We start from the raw sequence: 17,768 nt of genomic DNA on the forward strand, positions 1-17,768 counted from the left end.
TATAGAGCTGAGAGGCGGTGGAAAGGACTCCCGTGGGCTCCACTACCCATCAGGGTGTGCCAGGGGCCTCTGGTGTGCCCAAGTTATAGTAGGCCCCACGGGCCTCCCCTCTGGCACTTCCTTGGCTCCCAAGTTGTCTTCTGGGTAGAAAAAATCGACAAAAATTTTCGCTGCGTTTGGACTCCGTTTGATATGGATATTCTGCGAAGTAAAAAACAAGCAAAAACAACAATTGGCACTGGGCACTATGTCAATAGTTTAGTCCCAAAAAATGATGTAAAGTTGGTATAAAATGGATATAAAATATCCAAGAATGATAATATAACATCATGGAACAATAAAAAATTATAAATACGTTGGAGACGTATTAGTGCCTCAACCCGAGAATTGCTGTTGTAAAATGACATCAGGTATAGTCAATGATTCCGTCTGGAAATCATCTCCCTCCCCAAAGACAATACTAGCTAGGATATCTACTGAATACAACTTCTTTCAAATGGAGAACCACAAAGCAAGATCCACACCTCTTTGTTAAGAATAAGATTTATCCAATTCATCCCCTTATTGTGCTTCTCGAATATGACATGAACGTCCTTAAAAGGGTGTGTGCTATTGGATACCAACTCATCTCTATCAAAAACGCTATCCAACTTGACATATGCTCTCCCAAATGGACAAGGAGAAATCTCAGAAAACCCCACATGCTTATTTGCGAGAAAATTAGACAGTACCTCTCGAACTGTGTTGAAATCCATGGGTAGATTTGGCATTGGAACAACGGATGCGATGGCCCAATCTTCATGTGTGGGCAGCACAGCTCCAGCCAGGACACAAACCCTAGCAGGTCTACCCTCAACATCGATGCATTGGTGATTCGGATGGAGAAATAGCATCTGGTTCCATCATCCGCTGCGGGGTGTACTCAGTGATCGGCGTAGTGCTGCTTGGTGTTGTGTTGTGTTGAGAGGTAGAGGAGCGGATTCTCAAAGCATTGAAATTTAGAGCGGCATCGTAAAGGCGTATACCTACTTGGGGTGGCAACAACGAGGAATTATCATTGTTTCCCTAGTTGGTTGCGTGATTGACATGTTGAATAGTCTTAATTGCGGGAACAATTGAAACTTGCCGAGTATTGTTGGATGGCAGTTGATTTGCGGAGTGGGCTCAAAAGACCTTGGGCCTCGCAGAGAAGTAACAGTCGTGGGCTATGTGTCTCCATCTCTTGCAGGCTCAACACTTAATTCGGTTGGTGCAAGTGAGCATAAGATGACAACAAGTCAGCGAATGCAAAACGGGCTCCTGGATGAGTGAGAGGTGTGGTGCAAGATTTAAATTGTTGTATACCTGTCCTGTAATTAGAGACTGCCGAGGTTAATGCCGTGGACCTAAGGAGAGGATTACACATCGAAGATGGTGCAAGATTTGAATTAGCATCATGTTCAGAAGGTGATCAATGGACTGAAGGATTTGGATCTCAGTAGATAGCAGGAGATAGAAGATCAGTGTGCAACTTATGGTCGAAATGTAGAAAAATGTCGTTTGGTGCGATCTACAAATGTAGAAAAATAGACCTTTGAAAATGTGCGATCTATAAATGAATGGTTCAGTGCCATGTTATACAATACTGTTTGGTATAAGTATGAGCCTAACATGAAAACATTCACAAAATGTAGATGATAATTCTTGGAAGGCTTTTACCTATTTTATTCATAGAATATGGATGATTTCTTCACATAGCACATTTTCCAAGTGCAGTTTGGTAGATCTGCATGCCACCACTCAAACTGAAAGCATGAAAAAAATGTCGCTAGCATATAACTTATACTCCATTCATAAATAAATCATATCAATTTCGGACATTTACATGACAACTCGATTACAAATGTGTTTCTTGATTTAGGTACCACTTCTCTTCAGTTTTTTCATTTCATTCAGATATCCATGAAATGTTTAACTGAACTTGATGTTTGCAACTAGAAATAAAGAGCATACAAGGTTTTAACTTTGTGTTTAGAACTAAATATAGATAGTGCCATCTCTTAATTTTGGTCAGCAATGTGATGTTGATACATGCAGCATGGCATGTGTGTATTGGACTGGCATGTGCAGCACAACTGAGGGCAACCTGTAGCCCTCATGCATTATGAACAAAAAAACTAGTCACCAAATAAGATTGGCGGATCTAGCAGTCCACTCTAGGATTTTGCAACATTTAGATTAGGAAGGAATAAGAAATTATGATTTAAAATACCAAATGTGTGGTGCTATGTTGAATTTGTATTCAACAACAACAAAGGCAAACAATAATTTAAGAACAAGCGAGCGATGGACCATGTGGTTCTCGCTCATTTTTGTCAACATAGCCGTGGCTAGTGAAGGCAAGTTCATGGTGGACCTGAATGTGAGGTGTCGTGTGGTGAAAAAGGAGGAAGAAATTACCTTGTTGCGTGCTATCCCTAGCAGCCTCCAGCCTCATGACACTGCCTTCAGATCAACGGCCAACATAGCCGTGAATGGAAAAGGCACGTTCATGGTGGGTGTGAATATGAGGTGGCGTGTGGGGGAAAAGGAGGAAGAAATTACCCTATTGCCTACTATCCCTAGCAGCGGCCAGCCTCATGACACCGCGTTCAGATCAACGGCCGATATAGTCGTGGATGGCGAAGGCAAGTTCATGGTGGGTGTGAATAGGCATGTGGTGGAAAAGGAGGAGGAAATAACCCTGTTGCCTGCTATCCCTAGCAGCCGTCAGCCTCATGACACCGCCTTTAGATCAACGGTACGATGGGACGGTTAACGGAGTTGGAGAACAACGGGCTACGCTAGACGTCGAGGTGGCCGCAGGCAGTCCGTGGTGGTGGGAGGTGGTGCGAAGTGGCACTGGTGCGGCATTTGGTAGTGAGGCGACGGAGGCTTGAGTGGCAGCGCTGGTGTGGGCTAGGGCAAGGGTGGCAGGGGAAGGATTGCTCAAGCGTGCGTGTGTGGGCGCCGTTCAATGAGTCGGGTTTTTTTGATTGTAGATGTGTTGTTTTGTAGCATTTGGTTTTCTCGTGTTTTTCTTTTTTGTGTTCATAATCGTTGGAAGTGAGGATGCACGAAGGTGAGCGAAATGGTTTTTCATGGGAAAGGAAAACCTTATTTTGTTAAGGGCGTTGATAAGCGTTGGTCGACCGGCTGAGATTGGGCCGATCGCTGCGCAGCCTTTCGATCGGCCCGCCCAGGACCTCCATATCCATCGGATCTGGCAGTTATCTTGTACCATCCTTGCTCCCTGCAGTCAACTCAGAGAGGAAAAATCCCCCACGACACGCACATCTCTGCAAGCTCCACTCGCCACCATAACCACCAGCCGCCGTCTTGCCTGCTCGGCCGGCGTCCGCCGCTCGTAGCTTCGTTGCGCCGTTAGTTCCAGCAACCCTGAGAACGATTGTAGCACCGTGCCCCCTGGCTCCATTGCTCGCCGCTCATCGCGCCGTCGGTGCCAACATTGCCGGCAACAGTTGTAACACTGCAGATGCTGGTTGTAGCATCAACGTCGCTTCGGAAGAATCACTGGGCCATCTGGGTCATTGGTACAAGCCACCGAATCACGTCGTCGCCGCTGCCGGTCGCGGCAGGGAAGCTGCATGCTGCAGCTGTCATATATGTCAACACTGGCAGCGACGACCACCGGCAATGGGTACGGCGTGGCTTAAAAAATGATGCGGTGACCACGAGTTGCACGTTTGCTGGAACCGGCATCATGGGGTGCTGCAACCGTTAATGGCAGAAGCTTCCACCGGCGATGGAAAAGCTGCAATTGCGACTGGACAAAAGCACGCCGGTGATCGCAAATGCTACTACTGGCATGGCAGAAGCTGCAATCGGCAACAAGAAAAGCTACAACCCGCGGCCAAAAAAGTTGCCATGGGTGACAGGGGATGGCGAGACGAAGATGCTACAACATTTTTTGCTGGAAACGGTGATGCGAAAAGCTACAACCCCACGGTGAAAAAGTTGCGACCAGTGACCAGCAGGGGGACGAGACGAAGCTGCTACAACGGTTGTAGCACCGCCGGTTGCAGCTTTCCTGTCATCGTCTCCAGCACCGCGGGATGCCGTTTGTAGCATCCCAACATCTGCGGTTGTCGTTGCATTGATGGCTGCCGGTGGGCGTCGTCGTCGAGCAAAGCCTTCCAATGATGACACCAACGTCGCAACACTGTGCGTCTCTGTGTCGCAGCTAAGCCGTCGCAACATAAATGGCCGGTGGTGGCGCGCGAGACCCCGTGCAGCAGCTTTCGAGGCAGAGAGGGAGGAGAGACAGTTGTAGCATCGCCAGAAACGGTTGCAACTCTAGGGCACGTGGTTGTAGCTTCGGCAGTACATGGTGGTAGCATTCGTCGACGACGGCATTGCCGGTTGCAACTCTTCTGTGCATGGTTGTAGCATAGCGAGAGCTGGTCGTATCTCATGCTATACATGGTTGTAACATTCACCGACGACGTCGTTGGCGCATGCAGCTCCTGGTGTGCACGGTTCCAGCATGCGGTCACCGCGGCCGCACCTCTGCCGTCGGCCGGTTGTAGCTCATGTATGCACGGTTGTAGCACGCGGTCACCGCGGGCCGCAGCTTCGGTGTGCACGGTTCAATCATGTGGTCACCGTGGTCGTAGCTCCTCCGTCACAAGCCCCTACGCGCGGCGCGTCTCTTGGTGGTGGCAGCAGGTTTGACTCCTCGGGTGCTCATTCATGGCGTCTCCTATTTGCCGGCACCGGCCCTTGTTGGTGCACGCGCGGTTGACAGAGAGACGGGGGCAGGAGGGGCTCATCCATGGGGTGGGACAGAGAAAGGAGACAGGGGATTAGGAGAAGACAATATGACGAGTGGCTGGGAGTGATTGGGGAAGAGATAAGAGTCGCATGCGTGGCCATGTGATTTTCCTCCATCGCGTGGCTCGTGTTTGACCGGCGTAATTTTTGGCCGGTCCACCGTATTGAAACGTTTCCCTTTTGTTAAGGTAGTAGAGACGATTAAAGAGTGATTTAAAGGAAATAATCTAATCTTATTTTTTTAGGGATATGATTTTTTTACAAAAGTAGTGCAATCCCTTTGAAGAATCAACAAGTTGATAGCACACTGATCTGATCTAGTGACAGAAAAAATGAATGAAATGGAGTGAAAGTGGGCGTACAAGGGTTAAGCAGAAACGATTAAAGGCCAAGTTGGGGGTGCATCGGAGAGTGTGTGAGCAGCGGAGCAGAGCAGAGCAGAGTAGAGCAGGGCAGGGTGGTGATGTTGAACTGCGGTCAAAGGAGCGAAGTGGCGTGAGCGGATCACGCCATCCGCAGTCTTTTCCTCCCATTGTCTGCACGCGATTCGGCTGCTGCTGCTGCTGCTCGATCGATCGCAACCTCCTTTCCGCCCACGCTTCCAATTCTCGCACTCCTTTACACCGTCTTTCGGCCCTAGTCTAGCACTCTTGTGCTTCATTAGCTAGCTATACCTACTACATGTACTAGTACGTGCCTGTAAGCGGGCCCGCGGAATCAGAGAGAGAGATTGCGAGTTATGGATGCTTGATCTCTACTGTACTAATACGGCATGTGGTCCTACCCGTCATCCACGGGGGGTGGCGCTTCGACCGTCTGGTTGGACTGGACTGGTGCAAGAGTGCAAGACAAGCATGTACAAACAGATGGCCGCTTTAGGCCAACTTCACCACGCGACCCTAAATGGACGTCTGTTTTGTCGAATTATATTCGTTTGGATAGGGCGATGGGGTTGTGTCGGGGTCTGTCCTGGGATGCAGTGGTCGTGCGCCCAGCGCGCGGACGCATCCCGGCCGCATTCTGTCCGCGTACAGTTTTCTTTGCAAGTCCTTAACTTGTTTTCATCATTCATTTTCGGTACATGAAAAATACATCATCATAGTTTGACTAGTAAAGCAAGACCAAAAAAACAAGAACAACAAGAATACATTTTAGAAGATACCCTACTTACATAACTGCTTCTTTGAGTTGGGTTAGGGCCTTCTCGATGCACTCATTGTTGATATGTGGAGGAGGCTCGATCTGGCATCCTCCTTTCTTCTTCAAGCCAGAAGTCGATGTTGCTTCCTCACACCTAGTCTCGTGTCTAGCCTCTAATCTAGCAACAAGTGCACTTGTCTCATCTACAGCCTCTATACTATCTAAAAGTGCACGAACATGTACTAATTTTCGCTCTATCAATATATCGATGTACTCTTCTTCTCAATACCAAAACTTGCATCTATGCTACACAATAAAATTTGTAGTTAGCATAACTAGTCAAAATTAGAGCACAAACCGAAACTAAAAAGAGCACATACCCCATCATTTAAGCACTTGATGAACACCCATCTGGGATGTTCCGGCGTTGTAGACACGCGGCGCACGACCATCCTTGGGCAGTGGTCGCACGTAATGACTGACAACGGTGCGCCGGCGAGCTTTTGGACAAGCACCGAGCCCGGCCGACCGCCATTCGTGTATTTGCCGGCGGACCACCGACGGTGCAGATCCGAGCGGCTAGAGGAGGAGCCACTGCCTGCATGTGGCCTTGCGGCCCTGCCAGGGCCTTCCAGCGAGGTGCCGGGCCTCCCACAGCCGGGCGACCTCAAGACCGACTGGATCCGCCCCAAATCCGGGCGGCGGGTGCGCAAACCAAGTGGCCGTGGTTGGGTAGCTCGGCGGCGCCAAGGGGAAGGGGCTGGGCGAGCGCGCGTCCGAACTGCCCGGCTGCAATGGCAGCGGCGACAGCAGCGAGGGGAAGAGTGGGGAAAAGTGGAGGAGGGTGCGGCCGGAGGGAAGGAGGGGGGCGGATAGAAAAAGGACTGCTCTGTGCCACCGACGGGCGGGCCAGGGAAGGACACGCGCAGACGGCCTGCTCGTCTGCGTGGTGTGCGTTTCACCCCAAAAGCGGCGCAAACTTGGGCCGCGAATGGATCGAAAACGGACATAAAACGAATAAAAGTCCATTTACTCCCGCGCGCTAGGACATCCCGTTTGTCCGTTTTACCCCAAACGGACGGGAACGGACAGAATAGGGTCGCGTGGTGGAGTTGACCTTACTTGCTCTGATGTGATGTATCCCTCTCCTCTCCTCTCCTAGTTTTGGCTGGACGTATACCTACCGTTACGGTTGCCAAATGGGAGAACCTCTCCTTGGCCATTTCTTTCGATAGTTGATTGATAGAGTAATGCTGTTTTGGTCATTTTGTTTGAGAAAACTCAAAACGTCTTCAAATTTTACCACAATATGTTCCTACATAGCACCGTCTTCAAATTAACTTTTGGGGCATCAGCAGCTAGCTAGTCCTAGGAGTAGCTAGGTATAGAAGAAGGAAGGAAGGAACGGACCGTGACTTGATGACATTGCTTTTTTGTGCTCCTGGGCAGTGCGCAAGCTCGGTGGCTGCAGGTACTTTTGGTGGCTGGACTGCGCTCCGGCCGGGCATGCAGTGGCTTTTCTTGTTTGCGAGGGAGGTCCGCCATGCACGCGAGCCTGACACACCGGAATCGGATGGATGGATGGATCGATCGCGTGGTGGCATTCTCCGGGTCGCCCATCGATGCCACCCTTTTGACGCCTTCCGCTTGTGCGCTTGCGACATAAAGGCCAAGGTCCCGTCTTTCCCTTTCCCTTGCCTTTCCTTTCCTTTCCGTCCCAATTAAAAGCTAGTACTACTAGTATAGCTAGGCCGTGGTCGTCGTAGCGTTGCATGGCATGGCATAGAGGCATAGATAGCATTAGCGCTTCGAGAACCGAATCAGCAGACCAGATTAGATGAGACCAGGCCACGCATGCATGCATGCACCCACGCTCACCGGCCGGCCCTTCATTATTTTTCCTTCTTTGCCTCCAGCATACTACTACGTTGCTTTTGGTCGCTTCCGCTTGGCCCCTTCTCCTTCGCCGGCATGCTGCAGCTACACATGCATGCGCGACCTGCTGACCTCATCTCACCTTTGCATTTAAGCTTCACTCTGTTACGTTAATTAAGGGGCTGTTTGGTTCCTAGCCACACATTGCCAGACTTTACCACACCTAACCTTAGGCAAGTTTGACCAAGTTAGGTAGATGTTTGGTTCTAGCCACACTTGAGACAAGGAATTTTTTATGAGCAGTGAACCCCACATGTTATAGACACAAAAAGTGTGGCAAGATTTCCTTAGGCAAGCCAAAGTATGGCTAACAATTTGAGCAACCCAAGTAAGGCAAGTGTGACAAATGTGACAAAAATCATGTGACAACATATGGCAAAAATAGTCACGATCCAAATAGCCCCTAAGACTCTAGCCGTCTGCTTCATAAACGTCTATTTTCTCAAACATAGCACTAAGCGGTTACAACTTTTTTACAAGGGTAAGGGCATCTCCAACACCAACCCACAAAAAACCTTCTGCGTCCGTCCACGGACACGGATGTGGGAGGCAGCCATCCAGCCGTAGCCGCATACATCCGGCCTTCTGAATTTTTTCCCCGGTCCGCACGAACAAGTAGCCGCATGCAAAGAACACAAAAATTCAAATAGCCGCATGCAGCACTAGCTTAAATTTAAAAAAGTTTAAATATTTTACATCCCAACATTGTTGTCCCCTTTCACCGCTTACTGATGCTCAATCAGATCCTCCTTAAATTGCTCGTGAGTTGGTCAATGCCAAATTTGTTGACGCATTTGAATAAACTCCTCAACTGTGACCGGATTTTGGTCCGGAAGTTGGATAGGATCACCCATGTTCTCAAATTCCATAGCTGCGGCAGCATCATCGCCCTCATCCTTGACGGTCATGTTGTGCATGATCACACAACATGTCATCACCTCCCACAAGGTCTCCGGATCCCATTATGTTGTGGGTCCACGAACAACTGCAAGACGGTCCTGGAGAACTCCAAATGCCCTCTTGACATCCTTTCTAGCTGCTTCTTGTCTTTGAGCAAAGTGAGACTTTTTCTGGCCAACTGGGTTTGAGATGGTCCTCGCAAAGGTAGCCCATGGAGGATAGATACCGTCAACCAGATAGTAGCCCATGTTGTACTCATGTCCATTGACAGTATAGTGAAAGGAGGACCTTTTCGTTCAGCCAGCCTCGCAAAGAACGACAATCGTTGCAGCACATTGATGTCATTGTGCGCCCCGGGCATGCCAAAGAAAGCGTGCCAAATCCAAAGATTCTATGATGCAACTACTTCAAGAATGATGGTGGGCTTCTTAACATGACCCTATATTACCCTTGTGAAGCCTTCGGGTAGTTCTTTCATTTCCAATGCATGCAGTCAAGAGATCCAAGCAAACATGGCCACCCTCTTACTTCTAAGATTGCCAGAAGCCTCTCGGTGTCTGCCACAGTTGGTTCCCTCAGGTACCGAGGTCCGAACACCTCGACCATGGCAGTTGCAAACCTGACCATGGCATCTCCGCATGTGCTCTCAGACAACCGTAGGTACTTGTCCCACGAATCAGCGGTCGTGCCATATGCAAGCATCCGGAGTGCGACCATGCACTTATGGTAACCAGATAAGCCAATCGTCCCCACGACGTCCTTCTTCAGGATGAAGTAGTTGTTGGGAAACATAGCATGCAATTTTTTAAAAAAAATTCCTACGCTCACACAAGATCTATCTAGGGGATGCATAGCAACGAGAGGGAGGGGTGAGTGCGTCCACGTACCATTGTAGACCGAAAGTGGAAGCGTTTGACAACTCGATTGATGTAGTGGAACTTCTTCTAGATCCGACCGATCAAGCACCGCACGTACGGCACCTCCGAGTTCTGCACACGTTCAGCTCGATGATGTCCCTCGTGCTCTTGATCCAGCAAAGGTGTCGAGGAAGAAGATGAGTTTCATCAGCACGACGGTGTGGTGAAGTGATCCGTGTAGGGCTTCGCCTAAGCACTACGAAGATATGACCAGAGGCGTAAACTGTGGAGGAGGGCGTCGCACACGGCTAACAATTGTTGGTGTGTGTTCTAGGCGCCCCCTCCCCATGTATATATAGGTGGGAGGGGGAGGGGAACAAAGCCTTGGGGCGCCCCAAGTAGGAGGAGTCCTATTTGGGGGCCTATTCCAACTCGCCCCCTACCATATTTGCCGAAAGGGAAAAGGAAGAGATGGGAGAGGAAAGGAAGGGGGAGACCGACTCCCCCCCTTTCCTTCTTCCACTTGGCCAGCGGCTTAGGAGGGGTGCGCCAGCCCCTTATGGGCTGGTGTACCCCTTCCCCTTTGGCCCATGTGGCCCATTAACCTCCCGGGGTGTCCGGTAACCCCTTCAGTGCTCCGATAAATATCTGATACACTCCGGAACACTTCCAGTGTTCGAATACTATCGTCCTATATATCAATCTTTACTTCTCGACCATTTCCACAGTCCTTGTCATGTCCGTGATCTCATCCGGGACTCCGAAGGACATTCGTTCACCAAATCACATAACTCATATAATACTAAATCATCATCGAACGTTAAGCGTGCGGACCCTACGGGTTCGAGAACTATGTAGACATGACCGAGACACCTCTCTGGTCAATAACCAACATTGGAACCTGGATGCTCATATTGGTTCCTACATATTCTACGAAGATCTTTATCGGTCGAACCGTAATGACATCATATGTTATTCCCTTTGTCATCGGTATGTTACTTTCCCGAGATTCGATTGTCGGTATCTTCATACCTAGTTCAATCTCGTTACCGGCAAGTCTCTTTACTTTTTTCGTAATACATCATCCCGCAACGAACTCATTAGTCACTTTGCTTGCAAGGCTTCTTATGATGTGTATTACCGAGAGGGCCCAGAGATACCTCTCCGATACTAGGAGTGACAAATCCTAATCTCAATCTATGCCAACCCAACAAACATCTTCGGCGATACCTGTAGAGAATCTTTATAATCACCCAGTTACGTTGTGACTTTTGATAGCACACAAGGTATTCCTCTAGTATTCAGGAGTTGCATAATCTCATAGTCAAAGGAATATGTATATGACACAAAGAAAGCTATAGCAGTAAAACTGAACGATCAATATGCTAAGCTAACGGATGGGTCTTGTCCATCACATCATTCTCCTAATGTTGTGATCCCATTCATCAAATGACAACACATGTCTATGGTTAGGAAACTTAACCATCTTTGATTAACGAGATAGTCTAGTAGAGGCTTACTAGGGACACAGTGTTTTGTCTATGTATCCACACATGTATCAAGTTTCCGGTTAATACAATTTTTCTAACTTGAATAATAAACATTTATCATGAATTAGGGAATATAAAATAATAATTTCATTATTACCTCTAGGGCATATTTCCTTCAGTCTCCCACTCGCACTAGAGTCAATAATCTAGATTACATTGTAATGATTCTAACACCCATGGAGTCTTGGCGCTGATCATGTTTTCCTCGTGGAAGAGGCTTAGTCAACGGGTCTACCACATTCAGATTCGTATGTATTTTGTAAATCTCTATGTCTTCCTCCTTGACTTGATCACGGATGGAGTTGAAGCGTCTCTTGATGTGTTTGGTTCTTTTGTGAAATGGTCACAAAAGATTTTCATTGGACCCGATGCACTAGGTATTACACCTAGATCGGATATGAACTCCTTCATCCAGACTCCTTCATTTGCTGCTTTCGAAGAAGCTATGTATTCCTCTTCACACGTAGATCCCGCCACGACGCTCTGCTTGGAATTGCACCAACTGACAGCTCCACCATTCAATATAAATACGTATTCGGTTTGTGACTTAGAGTCATCTAGATCAGTGTCAAAGCTAGCATCGACCTAACCATTTACAACGAGCTCTTTGTCACCTCGATAGACGAGAAACATGTCCTTAGTCCTTTTCAGGTACTTCAGGATGTTCTTGACCGCTATCCAGTGATGCACTCCTAGATTACTTTGGTACCTCCCTGCCAGACTTATAGCAAGGCACACATCAGGTCTCGTACATAGCATAGCATACATGATAGAACCTATGGCTGAGGCATAGGGAATGACTTTCATTTTCTCTCTATCTTCTATAGTGGTCGGGCATTGAGTCTGACTCAATTTCACACCTTGTAACGCAGCCAAGAACCCTTTCTTTGGCTGATCCATTTTGAACTTCTTCAAAACTTTATCAAGGTATGTGCTTTGTGAAAGTCCTATTAAGCGTCTTGATCTATCTCTATAGATCTTGATGCCTAATATATAAGTAGCTTCACCGAGGTCTTTCATTGAAAAACTTTTATTCAAGTATCCTTTTATGCTATCCAGAAATTCTACATCATTTCCAATTAACAATATGTCATCCACATATAATATTAAAAATGCTACAGAGCTCCCACTCACTTTCTTGTAAATACAGGCTTCTCCGAAAGTCTGTATAAAACCACATGCTTTGATCACCTCATCGAAGTGTATATTCCAACTCCGAGATGCTTGCACCAGTCCATGGATGGACCGCTGGAGCTTGCACACATTGTTAGCACCTTTAGCATCGACAAAACCTTCTGGTTGCATCATATACAACTCTTCTTCAAGAAATCCATTAAGGAATGCAGTTTTGACGTCCATTTGCCAGATTTCATAATCATAAAATGCGGCAATTGGTAACATGATTCGTACAAACTTAAGCATCGCTACGGGTGAGAAAGTCTCATCGTAGTCAACTCCTTGAACTTGTCGAAAACCTTTCGTGACAAGTCAAGCTTTGTAGATAGTAACATTACCATCAGTGTCAGTCTTCTTCTTGAAGATCCATTTATTCTCTATGGATCGCCGATCATCGGTCAAGTCAATCAAAGTCCTCACTTTGTTCTCATACATGGATCTCCTATCTTAGATTTCATGGCCTCAAGCCATTTATCAGAATCTGGGCTCATCATAGCTTCTCCATAGTTCGTAGGTTCGTCATGATCTAGTAACATGACTTCCAGAACAGGATTACCGTACCACTCTGGTGCGGATCGTGCTCTGGTGGACCTACAAGGTTCAGTACTAACTTGATCTAAAGTTTCATTGATCATTATCATAGCTTCCTCTCTAGTTGGTGTAGGCATCACAGGAACGGTTTTTTGTGATGAGCTACTTTCCAATTCGAGAGAAGGTACAGTTACCTCATCAAGTTCTACTTTCCTCCCACTCACTTCTTTCGAGAGAAACTCCTTCTCTAGAAAGGATCCATTCTTAGCAACAAAGATCTTGCCTTCGGATCTATGGTAGAAGTTGTACCCAATTGTTTCCTTAGGGTGTCCTATGAAGATGCACTTCTCCGATTTTGGTTCGAGCTTATGAGGCTGAAGCCTTTTAACATAAGTGTCGCAACCCCAAACATTAAGAAACGACAGCTTAGGTTTCTTGCCAAACCACGTTCATACGGTGTCGTCTCAACAGATTTAGACTGGTGCCCTATTTAACGTGAATGCAACTTGTCTCTAATGCATAACCCCAAAATGATAGTGGTAAATTGGTAAGAGATCATAAGTATCTGTTGGGGAACGCAGTATTTAAATTTACCTTGATCACGCAAGATCTATCTAGGAGATGCATAGCAACGAGAGGGGAGAGTGTGTCTATGTACCCTCGTAGACCAAAAGCGGAAGTGTTTAGTAACGCGGTTGATGTAGTCGAACGTCTTTGCGATCCAACCGATCCAAGTACCGAACGTACGGCACCTCCACGATATGCACACGATCAGCTCGATGACGTCCCTCGAAGTCTTGATCTAGTTGAGGCCGAGGGAGAGTTCCATTAGCACGACGGCGTGGTGACAGTGTTGATGAAGTTACCGACGTAGGGCTTCGCCTAATTGAAAGTGCGTTATATCGACTAGAGGGGGGGTGAATAGGCGATTTTTATGAAAGTCTTCAAAACTTGGGAGTTATGAAGACAACCAGTGAAGATTATGCCTATTACTATGCAGCGGAAGTTAGATTACACTAGGCCAGCCATGGTCATGTATTCAATAGAGTGAAAGCACAGTGACAAACAGCTTCAGTGTAATAAGGATCAAGTAGGAAGAAGTTATGAAGCCAAACAGATCATGCATTCACGTTGTGAAGACAAATGATAAAGCAAGCACGCAATGACTTCACAATGAGTAACAGCAAGAGAAGGAAGTGAAGATGAAACCAGTGACTCGTTGAAGACAATGATATGTTGGACCAGTTCCAGTTGCTGTGACAACTGTACGTCTGGTTGGAGCGGCTAGGTATTTAAACCTTAGGACACACAGTCCCGGACACAGTCCTGAACACACAGTTCAGACACCAAGTCCTCACCGTATTCTCCTTGAGCTAAGGTCACTTAGTCCTCGCCCAATCACTCTGGTAAGTCTTCAAGGTAGACTCCTAAACCTTCACAAACTTCGTTCACTGGCAATCCACAATGTCTCTGAATGCTCTGAATGCGAACGCCTAACCGTCTGGAGGATTCACAGTCCTCAAGGTGTTAATAAGTTCTTCAGATCACACAGACAAGAAGACTTAAGTGTGGCCCAATTTGCTCTTGCTCTGGGTGGGTAGGGGCTTTTTCCTCACTAGGAATTTTCTCTCAAAGGCTTCGAGTGGGTGCTCTCAACGACAAAAGCCGTGCAACTGAAATCTGAGCAGCCCAACCGTTTGTTGTGGGGTGGGCTAATTTATAGCCCACTTGGCAACCCGAACCTGATTTGTCCGAAATGACCCTGGTCACTAAGGAACTGACACATGTCTCAACGGTCAGATTTCGAACTCTCATGGAAACTTTACTTGGGCTACAAGCAAAGTTGACTTGTCCGGCTCTGGACAAGATTCGCTCTCATTGTCTTCACTCGAAGACATAGGTTTTTGATTTAGGCATCACTTCAGTCATTCTGACTGGTTCTCCTGGACCCCACTTAACAGTATGGTGTTCCTATGACTCAACACAAATAAAAAAGAACTACGAAAGATTAACGTCTTCGAGTTCCATAGGCTTCATAACGTGTCTTCTGTTGTCATAGTCTTCAATGTGAATATCTTCATATACCACCTTTGACTTCAATGTCTTCATACATTTTTAGGGGTCATCTCTGGTAGTAAAACCGAATCAATGAGGGACTTCTACCTGTGTTTTCCTGCAATTCTCACAAACACATTAGTCCCTCAACTAGGTTTGTCGTCAATACTCCAAAACCAACTAGGGGTGGCACTAGATGCACTTACAATCTCCCCCTTTTTGGTGATTGATGACAAACTAGTTGAAGTTTTCAACGGGGAATATAAAGTGTGAAGTCTGTAAAGGAATTGTCTTCATAAGTTGCAAGAGCTCCCCCTGAAGATGTGCATGTAAGTTAATTTGCTTTTGGAATGCAAATGCACATGGCAGGTTGTACTTGTGGAGATCAGCTTCAGCTTATGATGACAATCCACTATGCATGTGAAAGTATATGAAGATAATGACATGCATAATGGAAAATGGACGTCTGCAGAATGAGAAGAGTGCGGAATTTATCGTCACACGTGCGGAATTTATCTTCGCAAACAGAGTGGTAAACAAGTAGCAGACGACCATCGAGTTTTCGTGTTTACAACTCAAAAGAACCAAATGAAGCAAAACAAGAGTTGCAAACACGAAGCAAGTATAACAAAACAAGGCACCCGCCCATATTGACCCGCTTGAAGACTGTAAACATCATATGCTTCTCCCCCTTTTGTCAGGAATGACTAAAAAGGTTTGAAGACATAGAGATTTCTACGTGTTCCCAGGCGCAGCAGGGTCGGTGGAGTTTTTCGGCGGTGCAGAGCTTTGAGGTGCTGAAGCGGGTGGTGGTGAAGTAGCATCATCATCGTCATCAATGATCCTAGCAGTGACGGTGGCAGCAGATGAGGAATACTCAGAGTCTTCAAGTGACGGTGTATTGCGCATCACAGCCCTCCAAGGAGGTGTGGTGTCAAATTTGAAGCGCTCTGTGAAGCCATCCTCTTCAAGTTCAGCTTCAGTGCAGATCATTGAGAGCCCTTTCCACGTACGACGGCAAGTCTCATGTGTAACGAAGGCATTCTTGGTGGCCAGGTTTCGAAGACGATTGACATCCACCAAGAGGCTCTTCATCTGACGTTTCAGCCAGTCGTGATGCCTATCTTGCTTTTGGTGAAGGGCCACAAGAAGCTCTCGGTCAGTGAGGACACGAGCACGCTTCTTGGGTCTTGGAGCGTTTGTGCTATCTGTGGCTTCAGTTGATGCTGGTGCACGTGTAGTGGCAGCCATCGGATAGACCCTGGACATGGCTTCAACACCTTCAACATTCTGCGTGAAGCTCTGGTGTTCGGCATTCTGAAGACTTATTGGTTGCTTGGCAGGCTCAGGGTATATTGCTTCAACAGAGGTGTCCACATCTGGCAAGAAGATCCGATGGTTGCGGGCTGAGGGCTGATATGAAGTTGTAGAGTGAATCTTGATCAGCCTCATAACCCAAGGAGCATAAAACTTCAAACCAAAGAGATCTGAGCCGGATGCTGCAAGTTGGCGTATAAAGAGATCCTGTGCGTTGAAGCATTTGCCATGCAGAATACAGAAGATGAGAGTCTTCATTGCTCCTTCAACCTTGGCATATGGAGAGTGCCCCTTAATGGGCCATAGAGTCCGCCTGACGATGTGATATATGGTTCTGGGCAGGTACTCTAAGTCTTCAACGAAGAACTCAGTTGGATAGGGTGCATCCTGAGGCAATGGCTTCATCATTGAGAGCATCTGACTCATATTTGGCTCAGGACGCTGAAATATGCTCTCAATTGCTTCAGCATGGGGTTGGCAGCCTTCTTCGAAGAATTCGCCAGGAGTGGGAAGGCCGGTAAGCTCAATGATATCGAAAGCATTGGCTTCATGATGGATATTGCCGGTCATCCACTCCAGGACCCAAGTCTTCGGATCTCTGTTGTAGCCTTTGATATGCAGGGTGGCATAGAACTGGAGCAGAAGCTCTTCATTCCAGTGCTCTTCATCGGTGATAAACGGCAGCAGACCCACTTGCTTGAAGCAATCCAGTGCGTCTTCCAGGCTAGGCAGGCCAGCAACAGCTTCAACCTCAAGGCGCTTGTGAGGAAAGATGCGGCCTTGGTTGTACAGGATGCATGAATAATAGCTGCGCTGTTGATAGCTCCAGAACCTATCTGATACAATCCGTTCCCTTGAATAAGGGTTCTTGGAGCTGTTGAAAAATGTGTTGTCTGCCCTGAAGCTGTTGATGTTGAAGGAGCCAGGAGCTGATGCAGGACCTGGGAACCTTGGCAGTCGTGGGATCGGCTTCTGGACCTGGGGCCTGTACGCAACATGATAATTGAATTGGGGACCGGCAGCAGACTCAGGCACAGAAGATTCAGGAGCAGTAGCTTCAGTGTCTTCTGAAGCTGTTGTTGGGGAGGGCTCCACATTTGCTTCGGCGTTGTTTGTGGTAGCCTCAACATTTGCAGCCTCCACACGTGTAGTGGGAGGGACGAACTTAGGCACGTTCTCCTGGAGAACTGCTTCTTGTTGGTGCGGGGGAGTTGGAGCTTGTGGTATTTCTGCATGCTCTTCGGCTGATGCAGCCGGAATGTCGTCAGCCTGAGCCCTTGGCCCTTTGCGAAGCCTACGGAATATAGGCGACGCCGGTGGAGTTGCAGTGGGCTGGGGCTCATTATCTTCCTCCTGTGGGCGATCTGCCCACGATGCATCTTGTGTGATTGGCGTCAATGGACGACCAATGCTGATCAGTTCGCTTGTCTCAAGCTGAGGAAGGGCTGCATCACCTTGGACATTGTCTTGGAGACCAATGTCTTCAGCAACGTTG

The sequence above is a fragment of the Triticum urartu genome, chromosome 2 (assembly GCF_003073215.2).
Source record: "Triticum urartu cultivar G1812 chromosome 2, Tu2.1, whole genome shotgun sequence".
Taxonomy (NCBI): domain Eukaryota; kingdom Viridiplantae; phylum Streptophyta; class Magnoliopsida; order Poales; family Poaceae; genus Triticum; species Triticum urartu.